Genomic DNA, 25,783 nt, shown 5'->3' on the forward strand with positions numbered 1-25,783 from the left:
AAAAAGATCAAAATCCAGTAAAGTTAATTTATTAATTAAAAAAGATAATAAAAAATTAAATTATCACTTATAGAATAAAACATGTTGACTTACGGGAATGGCGATGCGGCTAGTTGGTGGAGTCATTTGCCATAGAGTATCTCAAAGGCGTCAATTGGTGGAGTCCTTGGTGACAATGGAGCCTTATTAGTAACAAGGCAAGAAGCTACTAGTTATTCCTTTCCTGTCTTTTAATTTATGCATTTAGATCACTTTGCCTTTTAGTTTTTAAATTGATGATTGCTTTCAAAATTCTAAGCTTAGATTTACCTTCTTGCATGGGCTGTTTTAGTTTTACATTAGGTAACTCTGAAGCTCGTCTAGGCTTTGCAGCCTGCTTCAAAGGGTATGGGAGTGATGTTTTTGATGGATTACTTTAGCTATGTTACACCCTTTTGTAACATCCATGAAGCAATCATCAACCTTGCATTCAGTTGGAAAATGAGGAACCAATTTGTCAAGGTTTGATTAATCACATCGTGAGATGAGTTCCAGTTTCAACAATTTCAGAAGTTCTCACTATCTGGTTCTTTGTATTAACCAAAATAAAAGTACTAGAAATGTCAAAAGTAGGTAATATCATACTTAAATGTCTTTTATTGTTTGAAAGGGGTTTGTTCTTTGATACTTAGAAACTGTCAAATATTTCAACTAAAAAGGAAGAAAAGAAGAAGAAAAAAAAATCTTGTTTCACATGATTTTAGATGCATTTAATTTTGACAATCTAACACATGATGGTAAACATGTCACAAGATTTAAACTTTAGAATAACCAAATATAAATCTAGTTACGATTGCATCTGCTGTGACCTAATTTGCTCATTTTTTACGTCTCATTATCTACGAGGTGGCTAATCATCATTATCTATACTGCTCTTTGATTGCTCGAGCAAGTGATCTAGGTATTAAGGATTGGTTCTTGGTAGGGCCGGCTCGAGCCTTAGGCGACTGTGGCGGTCGCTTAAGGCTCCGGCTCAAGGAAGGCCCCGTTTTGCCACCTGCACAGCTACAGCTTTCACATTCGAAAGCTAGGAGTAGGAGGATGTCTGTCCCGCCTGGCAATGTCGCTATAGTGGGTTTCCGTCGACAGACTACAGCTATAGGTGAGTCAGTGACTGAGGTTAGCTACGAGCCTACAACAAGAACCACCAACGGACATTTCCTCCCCCCTTCTATTCTCTCCCCCCCCTCTTCTCTCCTAGTGCTTTTTTTTTGTTTTCTGAGCCTTCTAGGCTTCTTTAGTTTCTTAGAATCTCAGTGACTCAGTCCTCTCTGGCTCTACCCCCCAGACTCCAGTTCTTCTCCAGTTTCTCGACGACTTGACCGTCGACGGCTTCTTCAGTTCTTGGGCCGCCGGCCGCCCCTGCTCAGAGTCCGGACCTCCTCTCTAGCTCTTCTCGGCTCCTCCGACCTCTGGCCTCTGCTCTAATCCTCCTCGGCTCCTCGCCGCTGGCCACCCCTGCTCCGGAGTCCAAAGACCGGAGTCTGGATGACTGGACCTCCTCTCCAGACTCCAGCTCTCCTCGGCTCCTCCGGCCTCCGCTCCTCGCCTTCCTCGGCTCCTCGCTGTCCTCGGCTTCTCGCCATCCTCATTAGTGGTGAGCGGTCCACTGTCCACGGTCCACCGACCACCATCCTCTGTCTCCAAGAGGTAGGAACTTAAGGTTCGTTTGCCAAAGTCCACCGTCCACGGCCCCTTACTTTTTAACTAGCTTTAGGAAGACATCAGACATGTTAGCATAATGTTTTTTTTCTTCTTTCGAATAAATTATGTTTTTATTTTTTTTTAAGTAGGTTTTCACTAACGGGTAACAAATCTATGATGTTTTATACATTCATCTCAATCAAAAAGTGGCACATAACATAGTATTCCTGAATAAGATAGTGTTTTGCAGACTATAGTTATCTTTCATTATTTTTCATCAAATGTACTTCATCAAAAAAGAAAACTATGATTAATGTACTTCATCAAATGGTATATACTGATTAGTGATTACTGAACAAAGGGATTTTTGGTCCAATTGTAGGTTGGTTGTGACTTCGGCGGTTTGGCCTCTTCTCGATAGAATTAAGTTCAACACTACTAGTCGGGACCTGAGTTTGTTTTTCTTGCCACAATCAAGTTTTATCATTTTTAATTTTTTTAATATTTGATTTGGTGTTTTTTTAATTGCTTTGTTTGATAATATTATTTTTAGATTAAAATGTTCAATAGAAAATATGACTGTGGGTATGAAAAACTCAAAAAGAAAAAAAAAAAATCGATAAACTCATTCAATCTCAAAAAGAAGCTCTGGCTAGATTTGTTGTCACGAATAAACAAAATACCACATCAAATTTAACTTAGGAATTAACAATAGAACATGCACCCAAAGTAGAGTTAGAAAATGAGATTGCTAGTGAAACAATATCTAGTGAAGAGCACAATGAAGAATCATATGGAGATAGGATAAACAAGAAAAAAGATTGTAAAACTAGTTCTATTCCTACAAATTTATTTGATCATGGTCAATGAAAAAAGATTGATACAAAGTTTAGAGATCTAATAGTGGAAAGAGGTCCAATTAGAGATTATGATTTTCATTTTCCTAAGGATGAAAACAATAGACACTTCTCTACGATATATTACATTCGTAAGTTACCTAATGGTGAAAAACATGATAGAAAATGGTTAGTGTATTCGAAAGATTTGGATAGGGTGTATTATTTTTTGTAAATTATTTGATTCAAAGCCTAGCAGTCAATTAGTCAATGAAGGAAGCAGGGATTGGAAAAATCTAGGTATCAAGCTCAAAAGTCATGAAACAACAATGAACATATTATTAGCATGAATAGATGGATTGATTTAGAAGTGAGATTGCTAAAAAATAAGACAATTGATAAAAGTCTCCAAGAACAAATAAACCAAGAGAAGGATCATTAGAAAAAAGTTCTATTGAGAATTATTGCTGTCGTAAAAAATCTTGCAAAAAATAATTTAGCATTTCGAGAAAAGAATGAAAAGATCTATTAAAGTATTAACGGAAATTTTCTAAGTTTTATTGAAATGATTGCAGAATTTGGTCCAGTAATGTAAGAACATGTTCGACGCATTCAACAATGGTGAAATTCACAATCATTATTTAGGTCATAATATTCAAAATGAATTGATTCAAATTTTAGCATCTGAAATTAAAGCTACAATAATTAAAAAGATTAAAGAAGCAAAATACTTTTCTGTAATACTTGATTGCACTCCTGATGTAAGCCATTAGGAACAAATGACCCCAGTTTTAAGATGTGTAGATACTTCAACAAGTCCATTAAAAGTAGAAGAATTTTTTTTAGAATTTTTAGAAGTAGATGATACCTCTGGAAAAGGCCTTTTTAGTGAACTTATAAATATAATAGAAAAATATAAACTTGAGATTAACGATATATGAGGATGATAATGTTATTTTGATGATTAACACAACCATTGAGGCCATATCAAATTAGAAATGCAAATTAACTCAATACATCATTGATAAATGGCACACCCTTGATACACTCATGATACATTAGGACTATATGGTCAAAACCACTCTCAAGAATTGATAAACGAGATAAAATTTGTAATAGAAAATGGTAGAAAGCTCAAGAATCCATTTTGGCAAAGTTTCACGTTAAAAATACCTAAAAGGGCAATTCGGTAATTTCAACTGTTAAGGGTATGAAACTCTATTATGCCATGCATCGTAATTTGCTTGGAATATCATATTGTTGTTTCAATGTGCATAACTAACCTTCAAAGTGCAGAAAAACATGGTTAGAGTCGACCCCAATTAGTTTGGAGTCGACCCCGATACATTTGGCACGCCTTGGAACGAAGTGGCACGCCTTTGGAACACTTGGCACAGAGTAGGAGTCGACCCTAGAAGAGATGGAGTCGACCCTAGCACGTTTTAGAAACATTCTAGCACATTGTAGCACTTATGGCATGGATGAACAGCACTTGGGTCGACCCAAGTGAAAGTTGGGTCGACCCAAGTGAAAGTTGAGTCGACCCCATCTTCAAGCTTCAAGAAAACAAGTCTCTGGAATCTCTGAGAGGGTCGACCCCAATGGAACTTGAGTCGACCCCACCTTGAGTCGACCCAACCTTGAGTCGACCCAACTTTGAGTCGACCCAAACAGAGTTGAGTCGACCCAAGTGAAAGAAGGTTGAAATACAAGGTTCTGTATTTTCTGAGAGGGCCGACCCAAGAAAAGCTTGAGCTGACCCAAGTCTGATGAACAGTGGTTTGGGTCGACCCAAGAAAAGTTTGGGTCGACCCAAGCACGGGCAGAAGCATAACGGCTAGTTGTGCAGAAGTGGTTTTTGGACTCCCAACGGCTATAAACGGCTAGTTTCTTCAATCCAACGGTCAGGAAGAATTATTTGGAGGTTGGAGAAGTATTTAAGAGGGAGTATTCATCAGAGGAAGCAAGCTTTGGAAAAGACATCAAGTGCATTCAAGAAAAAACCCTAGCAAGGCAAGCTTCATTCAATTGCTTCATTCAAAGAGCCAAAAGGAAGTGGTTGAGCAGATTCCAAAAGACATTAAGAGCTCCACCAACCCTTGAAGAGTGAAGCAATCTTGACAAGGAAGAGAAGAGCCTTATTAAAGGGATAACTATATTCTAAACTCTTCTTTGTAGCTCATAATTGTTTTATTTGCTCATTTAGGAGCTTTAGTTCCTTGTTATTTATTCTTGTTGTAAGGTTTGTTAGTAAGCCCGTAAAACCAATAGTTAGGTTTGTTGGTGATCCCGAAAAACCAATTATAAAGGTTTTGGATTGTGAGCCCGGAAAACAATCCTACTGTAATCCGAAGGGTTATAGTAAAATTCCCAAGGAAACGCTTGGGGAGTGGACGTAGGTGCCTTGGGGTGCACCGAACCACTATATATCGTTGTGTTTGTGTTGTGCTCGTTCTTATGCTTATTCTTGCATTATCTTTCATCTTTGCTCTAGTTTAATTCATTCAAATAATTTAAGAAAGCATCCACCGCACTTAACTAAGAAAACTTTTAAAACACCAAAAATTTAGAATAACCCAATTCACCCCCCCTCTTGGGTTGTCACCTTGGGCAACAAGTGGTATCAGAGCAGGTGCTCTCTTGTCATTTATAGTCTTAACCGACTAGAGCCAATGATCATGGCAACCCCGCATAATATGTTATTCACCAAGGGACTTTCCATAAACAGACCTCCACTGTTTGATGAAAATAACTATATCCAATGGAAAGCTAGAATGAAAATCTTTGTTCAATCACAAAACTATGAGTTATGGAATGTCATAACAAATGGCCCTCACTCACTCTCTCACACTATTAATGAAAAAGACTTAGCACAATTGAATGCTAATGCTATGAACATACTATATTGTGCTATCCATGAACTGAATTTAATAAAATCTCTGCATGCTTATCTGCTAAGGAAATCTGGGATACTTTAGAAAATATTTATGACAAAATTCAGATTAGCTCACATGTGCTTCAATTACATACTAACAGTGAGCCTGCAGAAAAAGATGTTGAATCTCCCAATTCGGAAGAAAGAACAACAAATGAAGAATTCGGTGATGAAAACAAGGATCCATATCCAAACACCGAAAAATTCAAAAGCTTCCTAAAGACAAAGAAGAAGAGGAAGCAAGAAGAAAGGAAGAAAGAGATAAAAAGCAAGAAAGCCTTGACCAAAGAAGAGTCAAGCAAAAAAATGAAAGTTAGGAGCAATAATAATGATACTAGCTCCAAAGAACTACAAGAGGTAACTAACTTATGCTTTATGGCACAAGAAGATAAGGTAAAATTTGAATCTGATTTTACACCTAATGAATTTCAAGAAGAATTCTCTTATGATGAACTATTAAATGCTTTTCATGATTTGTATGGTGAATGTAGAAAATTAGCTACGAAAAATAAAAATCTTAAAAAGCTAAATCTGAAAATGTCAGAAGAAAGAAATTCTTCCGCTGAAATGAAAGACAAATTAAATTCTGAGAATGAACGCTTAAGATTAAATTCAGAAGAATTGATTCAGAAAAATCAGAATTTAATTAAAGAAAATCAAAACTTAAGTGAAGAAGTTAACCAATTGAAATCTTTTATTAACAAATTCACTGTAAGTTCAGAAAGATTAAAAACGATGTTTGAAAGCCAATATGCTGTTTTTGATAAATCAAGAGTTGGCTGGATTCCTTTGCTCAACAATAAACTCCTAAAGAAAAAGGTTATCAATTCGCCAAGCAAACCATCAAATAAGATAACTTATTTCAAACATAAAAAGATTGGGCATAAAAACTTTACCTATGGTTCTAATACGAATAAATCAAATGGTAAAGTTATTACGATTAAACAGATTTGGATTCCAAAAGGAACCATATGCACTAACCCTCAAGGACCCAAGCAAGCTTGGGTACCCAAAATGAAAATATGAGGGTGTAGATGTAGGTGTGCCAAGCTATCCATGGAACAAATGAAACTTTCATACAAATGGGTGCGTTGACACATAATTAAAGATAAGTCTCAATTTATTCATTAAATCTAGTATAAGATTTAACATTCTACATCGTGTACCGAAATTATCTTTTTATGAAATTACGATACTCTCTGCATCAAAGTTTTTAAATGCCTCATATGTTAAATCTTATCTCAACGATTTTTGCATGAAACTTTCTAGTGCTTGCATCATGATAAGAAAACAATGAATGGATATATATATATATATATATATATATATATATATATATATATATATATATAACCTTCTTCTTCAAGTTTACAAAATCTAAATTCCCTCTCTAGTATAAATATTTGATGCTGATTTCATGCCTTCATGTTAAAACTTCATTGAGCATAATCAGTGTATTCTTGATTGAATGATTAATACCCTCTCCTAAAATGATCTCAAATTCCACTGATTAATTTTAACTCATCATGTTTAATCTGAGTATAAAAATCTGTTAAAGCATGAATATTAATTTTCTTGAACTATCTCTTATAAGTCAAAAATATTTCTTATTTGTTCTAAAAGAAGATTGCTTGTCTTCCTGAAACAAGAGTATCTGTGTTGAAAGCTAAATCATAATCAGAATTTTGATAGAAACAACTACTTAAGATAATCTGATTAAAATTCAACTTGTATATTTTATTGATAATTATCTTATGCAAATAGAATCTAAGTTAAACTGATTCTGAAAACAAAAAAAATTGATTTAACTTTAATGAATCTTTCTATTGCCTCACATGCTTGTTCTTGAACCATTTTACTTAATGAAGTTATCTCTTTAGTTCAAGTGACTTATGCTTGCTTATATTTAGGCAATCTCTTGAGTAAAGTGACTCAAATTCAATTATTGTCATGTCTCATGTTGAGTCATCTAATTAAGAAATATGTTGTATGAATGTTTTTGTATCCTAGAGAACCTAATGAATTGCCTTCAAGAAAAGAAAAAGATTTTGCTAATGATACAGGATTTATGAGCAAGAAATTTCAACTTGAAGGACACCTCGATGAAAGATACAATAAACATTCCCTTGCAAAAAAAAAAAGAGAGATTTTCTTCAGCCAAGGGTGTAAAGAATCTAAAAGGTATTTGGCTTGAAGAATGCTAAATGCACTGGTAATCTAAACTCTTCTCTTGTGAGTTAGTTGAGCAAAATCAATAGTCTGAAATTATATGGTAGCATGATTAAACCTTTAATTGCTGATCATCTTGATATCATGCTTCATTCTCATGCTAGTGATAATTGTTTCATGGTGTGATTAAATTAAAGTTTACTTTTTCCTATATAATGCATAACCATGAAATACACAAGTTTATGCCTCAAATCTCTAATTCAAAATAATTTGTGATAAGCTATGAATCATTGGGCATAATGAAAATGCTGTTTGCATGATATACATTTATATGCAGCATATTAGATTAATTTTTTATTCTGCTCTTTTATGTAATTACTTGAAAATAACAAAAAGAGAGAGAGATAAAGAAAAAGAAAATGAACATTATTCAAAGGAAGTAAAAGCAAATACTCCAATCTTAAGGAAAAGCAAAACAAGCATAATATATTCGGCACATTTGTGAGACTTGTGTGAGCATTCTTTTGGAAGGGATAAAATCCGTAATTAATTACATTTAAACAGGAGAAGTTTGAAGTGAACATTTTAACCTTTCTATATTGCTCATCACAAGGATGGTGCCAATGGGGAGGCTAGTGGTAGTACCCGGCACTATTTGACCCAACTATTCGGTGTAGGGTATATTAGGGACGGCACAAGAGGGAGGCTAGTGGTAGTACCTCGTGCCCCTTCCAACTCCATCAGATAGGAAGCAAATAGAATATAGAGCATAGAAAAGTTCAACCGAAAAACAAATGAAGATAATCAAAATGTTCATTAAGTGGTTAAAGAAAGAAATTAAAAAAATTAGGCAGAATGAATTGATTATAATTTATCTTTCAACTTGCCTAACATTAGTACATAATGTCCTCCAATTTGTACCAAAACTCAATATGAATTACAAAGATTCTGGATGTGCTCTAAGGTTTTTGAAATATATGTTTTCAATCTTAATAATTTAAGATGAGCTACAATGTAGAAGATGCATATCTCAAATTATAATCCTAAAAGCTTCCTTGAAAATTTTTATGAAATTCAGAATCTGATTTTGTATAAAAGCTTAAACTTAATTTAAAAATGCTTCTATCGTTGCATCGTTGTAACTTTCATTATATGCTTCAATGATTGCATCATTTTGGAGAATAACTCAATATGATTCCTAGATGAAAACTACAGTTTAAGAAAAATAGAATTAATTTTGATGCCTTGATTATTTGCTCCGATACGCATCTGAAACACATCATTTTCTATCTTATAAGCTTATTAAAATTGGCCTAAATGATGTATTTTTCAATAATCTTAATTGCGTACAAATGTTTCTAAACATATGATTTTATTTTGATATTAAAAAGATTTATTGTGCTTCATGTATACATTGCTGAGAAACTATGACTAAGAAATTGAAATTTATAAATATACACTTGAGTGATCTTCTATATATTTTTCTTGCATAGTTAATTGCTTCTATCATTAAAAGAAAAAGCTATTTTTAAGAAGAGAGTAAATGATCCTAAAGCTTGAAATATTTCATCTTACTCAAATAATTTTTAAAGGAAAGAAAATATAATTACTTTTGAAAGAAATTTGAGCTTCAAAAGAATTATTTTCTGATTAATATTTCAGTGTATATTCTCAAAAATTAAGAGGAAGCATAATTTGTTCTTGAAAGTTTAAATGGAGTGATTGCTATATATTTTGAAAAACCCTACATTCTTGATATCACAAAATTTCAGTTTTATTCACGCTTATCATTAAAATCTGAAATTCAATAAAAGAAAAGAATGTTTAAAGAAGAATGCATCTTTTGAGGGGGAGCTTTAGATATTCTACATCTTTGCATGCTGTATCTTATTCAAAAGTCACTTACATTTGATGCATACCTTGAAATGTTTCATATTTGATTCATGATCATTCTTGTTAATTTCTGAATTTAACTGTTTTACTTACAAAGCATGAATTGATATCAAGAGCCTTATATACAAGAAAGAGACATGAATTTCTTAAAGCTAAATCATTAAAGATTACTCTATGTAAATTTGGCAAAGGACTTTTAGCATGCTTTTAATGTCTAATTGGTTTCAAACTGATATCAATTTAAACATATTTTGGTATTAGACTTTGTGCTTCATTGAATATCTTTTGAAAGTTGGATTTTCATCTGTACTTAATTGGTAAATCACTTGTTTTGAAAACTAAGTGAAAAAGATTCCATTTGTCTTAGTATTGAAAATTTACTTTGGAATCTACTAATGAGCTCTTATTGGCTTGCACTTTAGTGTTTCAATCTTGAACCAATTCATTTTAATTGATTTTGATGCTATGATCTTTAAAGGAGTAAAAGAAAGTCGTTAAGAGAGCTTTAAAAGAACTTTCAAAGCCCTGAATTTTATGTATCCTACATTGCATAAATTCATGTTTTGGTATCTATGCCCCAATACTTTTATATCATGAAAAAACTTTAAAGTCATTAAGAATTAAGGATTCAACATAATCTTATGTTTTTCGAGTATATAAGTTTTAATCTTTATCTGCTCTTATACTATACTCTGAAAATTAATTAGATTGCTCTCATGTTGCTATATACTTAATATATTAAAAAAAAAGGGTGTTGGATTTCCATTCGTGCTTTTTTTGAATATTATTCTTGATACTCTTTGAAATAACTTGAAAAAGATTCTATCTACACCTGATTTGAAAACTATCTTTGGAATCTACATTTAGAGATCACTTCTGGCTCACATCCTAAATGTCTCATTCTTAAAGCCAAACTTTTCATCCTTGGTTTTGATGATATCTGTTACCCCTGAAATTGTTTCAGGTTTACTCTTTTTGAAAGAAAGGTAAAAGAACTTTAAAAGAATGTTAAAATCATCAAATTTGATGTGATCTCATCATAATTTTGAAACTATCTTAATTGGCACTGATCTATACTCATTATCTTGTCATGATATTATTGCCTTGAGTTACGTGATTCATATGCTTGCAATAATTTGACATACATTGAATGAAATATTGCCTTGTGCTTAATGTTTCACTATTTTGCAATCTTTTTGATATTGTCAAAAAAAAAAGAAATATCTGAGTATATGCTCATAATGCATCATGTTTTGAATTGAATATCAATCAGCTTAAATTGAAATATGTTCATTATGTTAAAGCTGATTAACTCTAAAGCATTATCATGAAGTATGTTCTTAAAGTATCTCCCAGACTTTGTATTTGTTTTGACTTACATTTGCTCTTTGTGGTAGTTTGTATTTCTTCTCTAAAACATAGTGCTTTTGGCATAGACAATGTTTCTCTTGAGTTATGATCTTTGTGATTGTCATTACAATGCTATCCATTTCATTGTTATTCATTCTTTTTGATGATAACAAAAAGGGGGAGAAAATATAAGGGAGAAACTAGAAGCAAATTCTACAAGAAAAACAGTATAGGGGAGAAAATATAATAGGGGAGAAAATATAAAAGGTATATATTGCATACTTAAGGGGGAGACATGTATTATACACTTAAGGGGGAGACATTTGACAAAGAGAAAATCTGAATCTGGCACATAATCATAGAGATTTTTCTTGCCTCGATACATAGCTTGAAACTCTTGCTTTAAGGGGAAGCAAAGCTAAAATTCATTAGGCATTCTACTTGGATAAGATAGGGGGAGTTTTTGGTTCATTTATACAAACTCTAAATAAGACTATTTTGAAACTCTTGAACCAAAAGTACTTTATGAATGTTAAATCTAACTTTTCATATGAATGCCAATTTGCTTGCACTCAATATTTTGTAATCATCAAAAAGGGGGAGATTGAGGATGATAATGTTATTTTGATGATTAACACAACCATTGAGGCCATATCAAATTAGAAATGCAAATTAACTCAATACATCATTGATAAATGGCACACCCTTGATACACTCATGATACATTAGGACTATATGGTCAAAACCACTCTCAAGAATTGATAAACGAGATAAAATTTGTAATAGAAAATGGTAGAAAGCTCAAGAATCCATTTTGGCAAAGTTTCACGTTAAAAATACCTAAAAGGGCAATTCGGTAATTTCAACTGTTAAGGGTATGAAACTCTATTGTGCCATGCATCGTAATTTGCTTGGAATATCATATTGTTGTTTCAATGTGCATAACTAACCTTCAAAGTGCAGAAAAATATGGTTAGAGTCGACCCCAATTAGTTTGGAGTCGACCCCGATACATTTGGCACGCCTTGGAACGAAGTGGCACGCCTTTGGAACACTTGGCACAGAGTAGGAGTCGACCCTAAAAGAGATGGAGTCGACCCTAGCACGTTTTAGAAACATTCTAGCACATTGTAGCACTTATGGCATGGATGAACAGCACTTGGGTCGACCCAAGTGAAAGTTGGGTCGACCCAAGTGAAAGTTGAGTCGACCCCATCTTCAAGCTTCAAGAAAACAAGTCTCTGGAATCTCTGAGAGGGTCGACCCCAATGGAACTTGAGTCGACCCCACCTTGAGTCGACCCAACCTTGAGTCGACCCAACCTTGAGTCGACCCAAACAGAGTTGAGTCGACCCAAGTGAAGGAAGGTTGAAATACAAGGTTCTGTATTTTCTGAGAGGGCCGACCCAAGAAAAGCTTGAGCTGACCCAAGTCTGATGAACAGTGGTTTGGGTCGACCCAAGAAAAGTTTGGGTCGACCCAAGCACGGGCAGAAGCATAACGACTAGTTGTGCAGAAGTGGTTTTTGGACTCCCAACGGCTATAAACGGCTAGTTTCTTCAATCCAACGGTCAGGAAGAATTATTTGGAGGTTGGAGAAGTATTTAAGAGGGAGTATTCATCAGAGGAAGCAAGCTTTGGAAAAGACATCAAGTGCATTCAAGAGAAAACCCTAGCAAGGCAAGCTTCATTCAATTGCTTCATTCAAAGAGCCAAAAGGAAGTGGTTGAGCAGATTCCAAGAGACATTAAGAGCTCCACCAACCCTTGAAGAGTGAAGCAATCTTGACAAAGAAGAGAAGAGCCTTATTAAAGGGATAACTATATTCTAAACTCTTCTTTGTAGCTCATAATTGTTTTATTTGCTCATTTAGGAGCTTTAGTTCCTTGTTATTTATTCTTGTTGTAAGGTTTGTTAGTAAGCCCGTTAAACCATTAGTTAGGTTTGTTGGTGATCCCGGAAAACCAATTGTAAAGGTTTTGGATTGTGAGCCCGGAAAACAATCCTACTGTAATCCGAGGAGTTATAGTAAAATTCCCAAGGGAACGCTTGGAGAGTGGACGTAGGTGCCTTGGGGTGCACCGAACCACTATATATCGTTGTGTTTGTGTTGTGCTCGTTCTTATGCTTATTCTTGCATTATCTTTCATCTTTGCTCTAGTTTAATTCATTCAAATAATTTAAGAAAGCATCCACCACACTTAACTAAGAAAACTTTTAAAACACCAAAAACTTAGAATAACCCAATTCACCCCCCCTCTTGGGTTGTCACCTTGGGCAACAATATAAAAGGACAAGAGTATGACAACGGATCTAATATGAAAGTAAAACATCAAGATGTACAAAGAAGATTATTAGATATAAATTCTAGAGTGTTTTATACACCATGTGGATGTCATAACTTGAATTTAGTACTATGTGATACTGCTAACTTATGTCCTAAGGCTATAATTTTTTTTAGAGTGATACAACAAATTTATACCTTATTTTCTTCTTCTATAAAATGATGAAAAATTTAATAAAATAATATATCCATATTGACTCTTAAACCCTTGTCACAGACACGTTGAGAAAGTCGCATTGAAAGTGTCAAAGCAATTAAAAACTAAGCTTCTAAATAAGATATGCCTTAGTTAAATTAGCGAAAACTAGTGAAAATCCTAAAATAAAAAGTAAAGCCACATGCTGAGCTACATATGAGATTGAGAATTTTGAATACTTATTAGGCATGAATATTTGGCATGATATATTGTTTGCTGTTAACTCGGTTAGTAAAATTTTACAATCTGAAGACATGCATATTGAAGTTGCTATAGATCAATTAAAATGTCTCTTTCTTATTTGAAAAGTTATAGAAAAAATGGATTCATGAATGCTTTGAATTCATCTAAAGAAATTGCAAATGAAATGAAAATAGAACCTATATTTCGTGAAAAACATGTGATCCGTAGAAAAAAATATTTTGATGAAAATAGTAATGATGAGACAACAAGATCAGCTGAAAATCTTTTAGAATTGATTACTTTTATATATAGTAGATCGAGCTATTTCTTCAATTCAAAATAGGTTTGAATAATTTACCATATATGATAATATTTTTGATTTTTTGTTTAATTTTAGAAAGTTAAAATATTTGAATAAAGATGATTTGAAAAAGTGTTGTTTTAATCTTAAAAACTTTTTAAAGTATGGTGAATATTCTGATATTAATGGTATTAATATGTTTTCAGAGTTAAAAGTTTAAATTTTTTTTTTTATAAATAGAAACTAGTACTCCTATTGATATTTTATGTTTTATAAAAAAACAGATTCTTTTCCAAATGCATATATTGCTTATAGGATATTGTTAATAATATCTGTAACAGTTGCTTCTGCTGAAAGAAGTTTTTCAAAATTAAAGTTGATAAAATCTTATTTGCGGTCAACTATGTCACAAGAAAGATTAAATGGATTAGCTATATTATCGATTGAAAATAGTATCTTAATGGATCTTGAGTATAAAAGTTTAATTAGTAATTTAGCTTCTCAAAAAGCTAGACGAATTATTTTTTAATAAAATTTAAAAGTATTTTATACTTATTAAAATTTTTTTATCATTTAAATAATAATAGAAAAAAGCCTCTTCTAGTGAGTTCGCCTTAGGCCCTCAAATATATTGGGCCGCCCCTGGTTCTTGGATGGTCATCGAGGGAGATCAAAAGCTTATTTAAGATCATGCTATCTTTAATATGATTTTACCCAATTCCTCCTCCCTTTTCTCACTTTTCATATTTCTTCCAAACTGGTAGTTGGTAGTCTTTCCTTTACAGTTGGTAAGGAGGTCCGGTAACAATTACTACTGCCACCATAAACGAGCGACTAGGAATCCTAACTCGAAAATACCATAAACTTAAATTTCTCATATCCATCTGATGTACAGTCACAGACTTATCCACCTGTTTGGTTATTATAAAAGAAAAGGAAGGGAAACAAAAAGGAAATAGTTCCTTATTTTTTGTCACTGAAAAAAGGTAAAAGATATTGAACAATCTTTAAAACTCCTTTGCTATTATGGCAGAAAGCAGATCCGTTATCTTTTATGCTTGGACAACCATGTAGCCTAGAAAGGGTCCATTTAAAGCCTAAGGCCCATTTCTTGGTTCTCTGGAAGCTGGTTGCATCACCTTTGCATTTGATTTTTTCCCCTAGGTATTAGGATTGGCCTTACATAAGCTTTATCTGTCTTAGAAAGTTTTTTGTGTCAATTGTGGTGAGTATGGGACATCTCACTTGGCTACTTGTCAAGTGTGTACTCACTCTCTCATTCACTTCCAGACACACAGAAAATACTGCACACAATTTGACCATAGGATCTAGCTTTACAAATGTCTGCAGAAACATAAGCAATTTGCAAACATTGACAAACACTTCTGGGCCTGTGGCACCAATGAATGTGAAAAACCAAATCAGGGTAATTGCCAAAGACATTTTTCTGGAGTAATCCTACATGCCACCATCCCTGTCTGATATCGAACCTTCTGTTTTGAGGAATCTTTGCAGAAAGTTTGGTGCAATAGCTTAAGAATACGTAGTGTGATGTTACAAGAGACCATGGTTCATTCTCTATAAGAAACTGACCTTTTGGACATTCGAAAGTGCACACAAAATCTTTAGCTGTCTAATTGCTAGATCTTACAGTGTGTTTTTGATAACCTGGTTCTGCCCAATTATTTTACCTTCCTGAATTAGACCTTGGCATTACTTTATTCATCCACTACGATGTACTGTCAGAAATAACATTATTTTATCTTTGTGAAGGATTGCTGATGCTGAAGAAATTCTAGGAGAAAGTGAAGTTTGTGAAGCTCATTTGGCTAAGTCCTTGTTTTACATTTGGATCGGTGATAAGGTATGTCTGTAGTCCTTGTATCAACTTATACTGTCGTATTAGCGAAATTGCTTACATTGAATATTGTTGTTTGCTTACAATCATTTCTCGATGCAGGAGAAAGCATTGGAGCAGCTCAAAATAACTGAAGGGAAAACAGTTGCTGTGGGTCAAAAGATGGACTAGGTGTTCTACACATTAAAGCTCAGATTCTTTTACATGGACAATGATCTCATTTCCAAATCTATTGACAAGGCTAAGAAGTAAGATTGTAATTTAAAAGTTCTATGCTGAAATCTACTCCGCACCATTTTGTCATTGGTGAAGCATGATTGCAAACCTTTCTTTTGTTGTCTGTATGATGATGGCAGCTTGTTTGAGGAGGGAGGTGAGTGGGAGAGGAAGAACTGTTTAAAAGTGCATGAAGGCCTATATTGCATGAACTTTAAGAAAGCAGCAAATTTTTTTTTGGATTCCATATCAACCTTTACAACTTATGAGCTCCTCTTATGTCACATTCATCTTCTATACTGTCCTCTCAAGCATTATATCACTGGATAGAGTCTTACGTAAACAAAAGGTATTCTACCACTTTTTTATATGTATTTGGTTCTTTGAAATTTTGAGTTGAAATACATTTCTGACACAAGATATGACAGGTGGTGGATGCACCAGACTGTAATCAGCAAGATTTCTTATCTGTCCAAGTTTGTTAACTCCCTTTATAGCTGCCAGTACGAGTCATTTTTCTCAGCATTCTGTAAGTATTGAATGTCACTGTGCATATCTTAATTCTGAACTGCAATCCATTCTATTTGTTGGTATTGGCTTAATGCATAAATAACAGCAGTGGATGTCTTACTAGAGGTTGTCATGGATCCTATGGTTTTCCATCATTAACTTCATTTTGGGGCATTTACATCGATTCAACTCTAAGTCATCTTAATTGGTTCTATATCGTTCTATTAGTGATAGCACATGATGAATGCTTCATCTTATTATTCAAGCTTAATCTCTTGGTCCTGCATCAGCTGCTCATTTACCTCAGCATCTTTTTTACTGTAGCATCTACCTCCCATCTTCCGGTATCTTTCTGATTATAAAAATCCAAACAATGATGATAATTCTCAAGAAATTCGCAGTATAGGCCTATCATCTTTTAGTGGTATCATCTATCAAACAGCAACCATTGCACACATCTCCACATAACTCGCCCTGTTCAATTCTTTTGTAAATATCTTCATCCTTCAGCCCCTTTCGGGTCTGTTTACTGGAATGATTTGTTTGATGTCTCTGATTTGGTAGAACCAAATTCCCTTGCATATTTCTTGAACAAAATTGCATGAAAATATTCCTAAAATTCTATATAATATGCTGTTATCAGACATGATGCTGACTGTGGTATTTTCCGCAAAATTCTTCTCAGCTAGCTTGACTGAGTAGATAAAATTAGATTGCTATCTACAACCTCATTCTTGGTACTACATGAGGGAAGTTTTCACTGTAGTTTATTCTCAGTTCCTTGAATTGTAAGTGTAACAATGGAAGTAACAGCAATGGCATTTGGAGTAACTGTGGATTTTAGAGATCTGTAAGTATGTTTGCTGGAGACTTGTATGCCAGAAAAGGGACTTTATGTTAAGCCTTTCTAGGCTCTTCATGTTTTTACCCGTTGCTACTATCTGATAATGCTATGAGAACCTAAAAAAAAGGGAAAAAGTTTCATATCGCAGATGTGCATATCCTCTCCATTGGACTTCTCAAGCTCTCTTCCTGCCAGAAAGTTTCTTATCGGGCGGATAATAACTCCTGGCATCCCGGCAGGGCATATGAGGGAATGATTGCAAAGAGTACGATCATCTCGAAACAAATGATGAAGAAGATTTATCATAATTTTTGTTAAATAATGGGTTCCAAAATGCTGTCTAAGAGCGAGTAAGAAGTGGTCTGAATGTCTAGACTTTGTTCATGTTTCTTAACTCCGAAGGTCAAAACTTGATGCAGGTCAACAGAAAAGATCATAGGTTGTGCAGTCAAGTAAATTTTCCATTATGCAGTGGCATCTGAATCAAGAAATGTGGTCAACAGCTCAGATGCGCTCCTCCAAAGAGCATTCAGGTTGTAGATTAAACTATCAGGAGTCAATTTGTGGAGATCATGCTTATTAGATTAATGTTTCGAGGATACTCCACGACGAGCAGCTAAATGTCCAAGAGGTTAATGAGATTATCAGTGTTGATTATCTTTAACATTGTACTCTCCCTCTTTTTTTTTTGTGGTAGAAAATGACATTCAAATTGCTCTTACATGAGTACAACCTGCCAAATCAGAAGCAACCACATTGTACACTTCCTTTAAGATAGCCCTCAAGGAGGCAAGAAGAAAGATGCCCCTCAAGAGGGGCAGCCCTCAAAGATTTCAGAGTTTTATATGGAGTCCAGAGAAACTAGTGAGATGCTTCTGTTAACAAACTGTGGACCAATGTGCCAAAAGGGCCAGTACAATAGCAAGAGTATAACTCTTAAGTTGCACATGTTTTAAAGAAGATCCGAGCATTTCTTTTTTTCACAAATGCTCCAAATTGCTAAGGCTAATTGGTTGAAAGTTGGCCAAGAAATTTAGGGTAAAATAGATATTTAGGAAGTTGGTAAAGCTGCCTTTACACTTAATTCAGATTTAACTCTTTGCCCATATGAAGTAGATAGTTTACTCCAAACATTAAACCATTTATTCTTGGTCTACTCACCCAACAGCTATTTATTTAGGAATAAAGTCAATGCATTTACTATGGGTCTACTTAGCAACCAAATGCATAGCGTCTATCACAAGGTTCAGACTATAGAGAATTAGTTCAAATAATTTGAGAAAATTCCTCTTTGACTGCATTTTGTTAGAGAAGATGACAAGGCTTTATTGAGAGACAAATATGAATTTTTTCGGAAATGATAGAACGAAAAATGTCTTTGTACACGACAAAAAAATTATCCCATGAAGACCTGTATAATTATTGGGTTTATACCAATGAACAAAAAAAATATAACTCAAGCAATGAATTAATAAGTCAAATAAAAGTTCTAGAAAAAGAAAAAAAAGGAAAGAGATTTTTATTATGTTTATGTTGGAGCACGGTGGGGACAAAGGGCTAAATAGTAAATATGCAAGCCATGGCCACAAATTCTAGTTAGGGAAGCTCTTATGAATCTCAAAGATATAGGCCCTGTTTGGGGGAGCTTTTGGAGGGCCAGAAAGCACTTTCTGGCCCTCCAAAAGTACTTTTAGATGAAAAACTATGTTTGGTAAATTTTTCAAAAAGCTGTTTCAGCTTTTGCGGGAAGCTGAAAACAGCTTTTGGGAGGAAGCTCCAATTTGGAGCTTTTGGGAGGAAGCTGTTTCAGCTTTTTCGGAAAGCTATATTTTTGACAAAAATGCCCATATTAAAATAACATAATTACATAGTTTATCCCTGTATAAACCTAAAAATCTGCTGGAGCCAAGAACCCAAGCCGTCAGACTCCCTTCCGTAAGAAAAGGTATTTTTCTTTTCAATTTTTGTATGCATCTCTTGAACCACATTTTAGAAGAAAAAAAATTTTAATCCTTTTCTATACCTTCCAAAATCAATCTATTGTTTTTTTTTTATCATCAACCTCGCGGCCCACGCTGAGGTCCTCCTCGAGCGTGGACCATGAAGAAGAGCCCCTGGACCGCGAAAAATTATTTTATGAAAAATTATGAAAAATTATTATGAAAAATTATTTTATACTAATAATTATAATATTTTATATCTTTATTTTTGTATTATACTATAAATATAATATCATATTATATTATATCATAATACATTAATATGTTATGTTAAATAATTTAATATTATATTATATTATGAAAAATTAATTTATACTAATAATTATAATATTTTATACCTTTATTTTTGTATTATACTATAAATATAATATCATATTATATTATATCATAATACATTAATATGTTATGTTAAATAATTTAATATTATGTTATATTATGAAAAATTAATTTATACTAATAATTATAATATTTTATACCTTTATTATTGTATTATACTATAAATATTGTATTATATTACATTACATTATAATACATTAATATGTTATTTTAAATAATTTAATATTATGGTATATTATGGAAAATTAATTTATAATATTAATTATAATATTTTATACCTTTATTTTTTATTAAACTATAAATATAATATCATATTATATTATATCATAATACATTAATATGTTATGTTAAATAATTTAATATTATGTTATATTATGAAAAATTAATTTATACTAATAATTATAATATTTTATACCTTTATTTTTGTATTATACCATAAATATAATATCATATTATATTATATCATAATACATTAATATGGTATGTTAAATAATTTAATATTATGTTGTATTATGAAAAATTAATTTATACTAATAATTATAATATTTTATACCTTTATTTTTGTATTATACCATAAATATAATATCATATTATATTATATCATAATACATTAATATGGTATGTTAAATAATTTAATATTATGTTGTATTATGAAAAATTAATTTATACTAATAATTATAATATTTTATACCTTTATTATTGTATTATACTATATATTACATTACATTATAATACATTAATATGTTATTTTAAATAATTTAATATTATGTTATATTATGAAAAATTAATTTATAATATTAATTATAATATTTTATACCTTTATTATTGTATTATACTATAAATATTGTATTATATTACATTACATTATAATACATTAATATGTTATTTTAAATAATTTAATATTATGTTATATTATGAGAAATTAATTTATACTAATAATTATAATATTTTATACTTTTATTATTGTATTATATTATAAATATAATATATATTACATTATATCATAATACATTAATATGTTATGTTAAATAATTTAATATTATGTTATATTATCAAATATTAATTTACTCTAATAATTATATTACTATTATGCTATATTAACATAATATTATTTTATATTACAATAATATTATACTATATCATATATTTATGTATTAATTTATGTTATGTTTTATTATGTTGTGTTGTATAATACTATGCAATGTCCTTTATGGTAATTTTGTTATGTAAAAGTACTTTCTCAGTTTGTTTACCAAACACAAAACAAAGTACCACAGCACTTTACGAATGTAGTTACCAAACAGCAAACAGCTTTTTATAACAGCTCTACTTCAGACAGCTCTACTTCCAACAGCTCTACTTCCAACAGCTCTACTGCCAACAGCTCCCCCAAACAGGGGGGGAGCTTTTGGAGGGCCAGAAAGCACTTTCTGGCCCTCCAAAAGTACTTTTAGATGAAAAACTATGTTTGGTAAATTTTTCAAAAAGCTGTTTCAGCTTTTGCGGGAAGCTGAAAACAGCTTTTGGGAGGAAGCTCCAATTTGGAGCTTTTGGGAGGAAGCTGTTTCAGCTTTTTCGGAAAGTTATATTTTTGACAAAAATGCCCATATTAAAATAACATAATTACATAGTTTATCCCTGTATAAACCTAAAAATCTGCTGGAGCCAAGAACCCAAGCCGTCAGACTCCCTTCCGTAAGAAAAGGTATTTTTCTTTTCAATTTTTGTATGCATCTCTTGAACCACATTTTAGAAGAAAAAAAATTTTAATCCTTTTCTATACCTTCCAAAATCAATCTATTGTTTTTTTTTATCATCAACCTCGCGGCCCACGCTGAGGTCCTCCTCGAGCGTGGACCATGAAGAAGAGCCCCTGGACCGCGAAAAATTATTTTATGAAAAATTATGAAAAATTATTATGAAAAATTATTTTATACTAATAATTATAATATTTTATATCTTTATTTTTGTATTATACTATAAATATAATATCATATTATATTATATCATAATACATTAATATGTTATGTTAAATAATTTAATATTATATTATATTATGAAAAATTAATTTATACTAATAATTATAATATTTTATACCTTTATTTTTGTATTATACTATAAATATAATATCATATTATATTATATCATAATACATTAATATGTTATGTTAAATAATTTAATATTATGTTATATTATGAAAAATTAATTTATACTAATAATTATAATATTTTATACCTTTATTATTGTATTATACTATAAATATTGTATTATATTACATTACATTATAATACATTAATATGTTATTTTAAATAATTTAATATTATGGTATATTATGGAAAATTAATTTATAATATTAATTATAATATTTTATACCTTTATTTTTTATTAAACTATAAATATAATATCATATTATATTATATCATAATACATTAATATGTTATGTTAAATAATTTAATATTATGTTATATTATGAAAAATTAATTTATACTAATAATTATAATATTTTATACCTTTATTTTTGTATTATACCATAAATATAATATCATATTATATTATATCATAATACATTAATATGGTATGTTAAATAATTTAATATTATGTTGTATTATGAAAAATTAATTTATACTAATAATTATAATATTTTATACCTTTATTTTTGTATTATACCATAAATATAATATCATATTATATTATATCATAATACATTAATATGGTATGTTAAATAATTTAATATTATGTTGTATTTACTAATAATTATAATATTTTATACCTTTATTATTGTATTATACTATATATTACATTACATTATAATACATTAATATGTTATTTTAAATAATTTAATATTATGTTATATTATGAAAAATTAATTTATAATATTAATTATAATATTTTATACCTTTATTATTGTATTATACTATAAATATTGTATTATATTACATTACATTATAATACATTAATATGTTATTTTAAATAATTTAATATTATGTTATATTATGAGAAATTAATTTATACTAATAATTATAATATTTTATACTTTTATTATTGTATTATATTATAAATATAATATATATTACATTATATCATAATACATTAATATGTTATGTTAAATAATTTAATATTATGTTATATTATCAAATATTAATTTACTCTAATAATTATATTACTATTATGCTATATTAACATAATATTATTTTATATTACAATAATATTATACTATATCGTATATTTATGTATTAATTTATGTTATGTTTTATTATGTTGTGTTGTATAATACTATGCAATGTCCTTTATGGTAATTTTGTTATGTAAAAGTACTTTCTCAGTTTGTTTACCAAACACAAAACAAAGTACCACAGCACTTTACGAATGTAGTTACCAAACAGCAAACAGCTTTTTATAACAGCTCTACTTCAGACAGCTCTACTTCCAACAGCTCTACTTCCAACAGCTCCCCCAAACAGGGCCATAATAGTTAGCAAACAGATTGACCACTTAATTTATGTTGCTTCATGGTCCTAAGCCAGATCGAGTTCTATGCATTTGCAGAATCTTAGTGAATCAAATGATTCGGCCTAATTTGACTGATCCATGCATGAAGTATGTGAATTACCCAATCCTTACCAACTCAAAATTGAATTAGCCAATTCACATATATTCATTTAATCACATTAATATAATAAAAATTGTAGGTATACCTTTGCAGATACAAATGAGGTTTAGCAACTACATTACATCGGGCAGATGTCGTATCCATATGCAGTCGAGCCATATAGAGAACAAAAATAATTATTTGGTTTAGTATTGTTGAATTAAAAAAAAGATCATTTGCCCCAATAGGGCTGATTCAAGCATGGTGTAATGTGAGATTCAAGTCGTACTTATTCAAAGTCGAAATAGCATTTCTTATCTTTTATTTGATGGCATAAAATTAACAAAAATTAAGTGCATTATTTTAAAATATGGTCTAGGTGGTCATGTGTACCTCAAGATATCTAGATGTGGTCTTCTGATCAAATTGTACTAGGTGTATTCAGTCTCCAAATGCAGCCTAGTCTTGTAGCAGTTTAAAAAATATACGCTTAAATTTTCTTATTTTTATAAATCTTATTTATTTTTATTTTTTACTTATTTTTATTTTTTTTTATGTTTCTTGTATTTTAAAATAAAAATAATATATGTTAATGGCATGTGGAATATGGACCATGCGGTACCCCAAAAACCAGTATGGTATGGCTTCTTTTTAAAAACCTTGTAAGTAGACTAAGTTTGCTGGTCCTTCATTATGTTGCAACAACCTAGCTATAAGGTTTAGAGGTCTGGGATTTCTTAAAATCACTGTGCATTTATTGCTTGGTTGTTCTTTTTTTTTTTCCATCTTTTTTCTTTATGGAAGACTTGATTCCTAAATGTATGACAAAAAAAAATAATTTATCATTTAACAACTGCGCAACTAAACGCATTATAAACTATAAGCAGCCCAGAAGATCGATCTTGATAGGATTCCTTTCCCTTGATTCAATGAAGGAAGGAAAGTTTGCATGTGATTAAACATATGTTAATCCTCTTGCGCGCTTCCACTACGAACCCTAGCATTTGCAAGCCCTTAATTTTAGGCTTGAGAGCTCCTTTTAGTTTAGACTTGGCATTGGTATTGCTATTGTTTATGTTATAGTTTATGCATATACCTGGATGTTATAGTTTATGCATGTTCTTTGTTTTTCAAACAATGTGTATTAAAGATGACTTCCAACCAACATGTTAACCACCAATAGTAGAGGCTGAACTATCAAAGTACAGTGAATCCAGCATTAAACAGCAGCACATATCAATGATTGGTGAGAGAAGATAAGTTTATTCAACAAGATGGAGATTGAGGGGAACAGAGAAGAAAAGAAAGGATTGAGCTATGCACCATTTCTCAGAGAAGAACAAGGAATCAGGAAGAGAAAAAGAAAGGAAAGGATTGAGAAATCCACCCTGAAAGTGATAACTATGAAGTCAAGCAGGAAAGATGATCTGAATTCGGTTCAGCGGTCCATTTCTTTCTCTCTTTTTCTTTTTCCTACATGCATAAAAAAATTCAATCCTAAAGATCTCAAATTTATTTTAATTCATTGACCTTGAACAAATTAGATCTAGAATTGCTTAACAAGAAACTTCGAGCTAATAATGAAGAACACTATTAACAACTACAATAACAACATGTGGATTGTGAAAAATATTCTAATTGCAAACTTACACAATATCAGAAGCAACACACCTACTTGAAAAGAAACACCCCAACACCCTTGAAAAAAGTTGGTAAGCTCTATTTTTTGAAATATAAATGGTTAACCGACATCTGACATACAGTGCTTCTCAAAAGGATGCATATATTGTATATGCCCTCTAGAAAGAAAAGGCATGTCAGATCTCGTCATACACATTCATCTGCCCTCTCCTGTCCAATGTTTTTGAAACTTCAAAATGTTATCGAGGAGAACATTAACTCATAAACCATAGCTTTGGGGATAATTTAGCTTTATAAGTATGTCCTTTTCATTATATTAATATACAAAACTGTAGAATTGAAATTGTTTGGGAAAAGAGAATCTAAAAACATAATTTAAAATGAAAGAAAGGTAAACCACACTCAAACACCTTTTCTTTATAAAATCAATATTTATATAAATAATATTCAAGATCATTAATTTTGTGATAGTTCATAATATCAAACTCCTATGTAGTACACTTAGAGACCGCGGGGGGGTGGTTAAAACTGTTAAATTATATGCTGTTTTTAGAATATATGCAATCTGGTTCTGCAACATCTTCAGCTACTTAGCCATTTATATTAATTAGCAAATTTAACCGACAAATTCTGGTTTTCTCCATCACAGTGGCAGATCTACCTAATGCATTGACATCTATGCCATGCATGATTGTGGATGCCATCATCATATCACAAGTATTTATAGATTAAGACAAATTTGACATTCTGATATTTTTCCATGTGTCTGAACTTGTCGGCACGACGGTGTGAGGATGTATCTGTGCTTGGGGTTTAATTCAAATTTCTTTTTCTTCAATTCAAGTGCGATCATGTATATGTCTGGCATGCAACAATGGTGTCATTATGATTTTAACAAG

General features: G+C 31.5%; 1 pseudogene; it reads left to right on the forward strand.

Annotated features, from left to right (window-relative positions):
• The first annotated feature begins 1,527 nt into the window (after window positions 1–1,527).
• LOC103719652 lies at window positions 1,528–17,328 on the forward strand (annotated as a pseudogene).
• Window positions 17,329–25,783: the final 8,455 nt, after the last annotated feature.

The sequence above is a fragment of the Phoenix dactylifera genome, chromosome 14, assembly GCF_009389715.1.
Source record: "Phoenix dactylifera cultivar Barhee BC4 chromosome 14, palm_55x_up_171113_PBpolish2nd_filt_p, whole genome shotgun sequence".
NCBI lineage: Eukaryota > Viridiplantae > Streptophyta > Magnoliopsida > Arecales > Arecaceae > Phoenix > Phoenix dactylifera.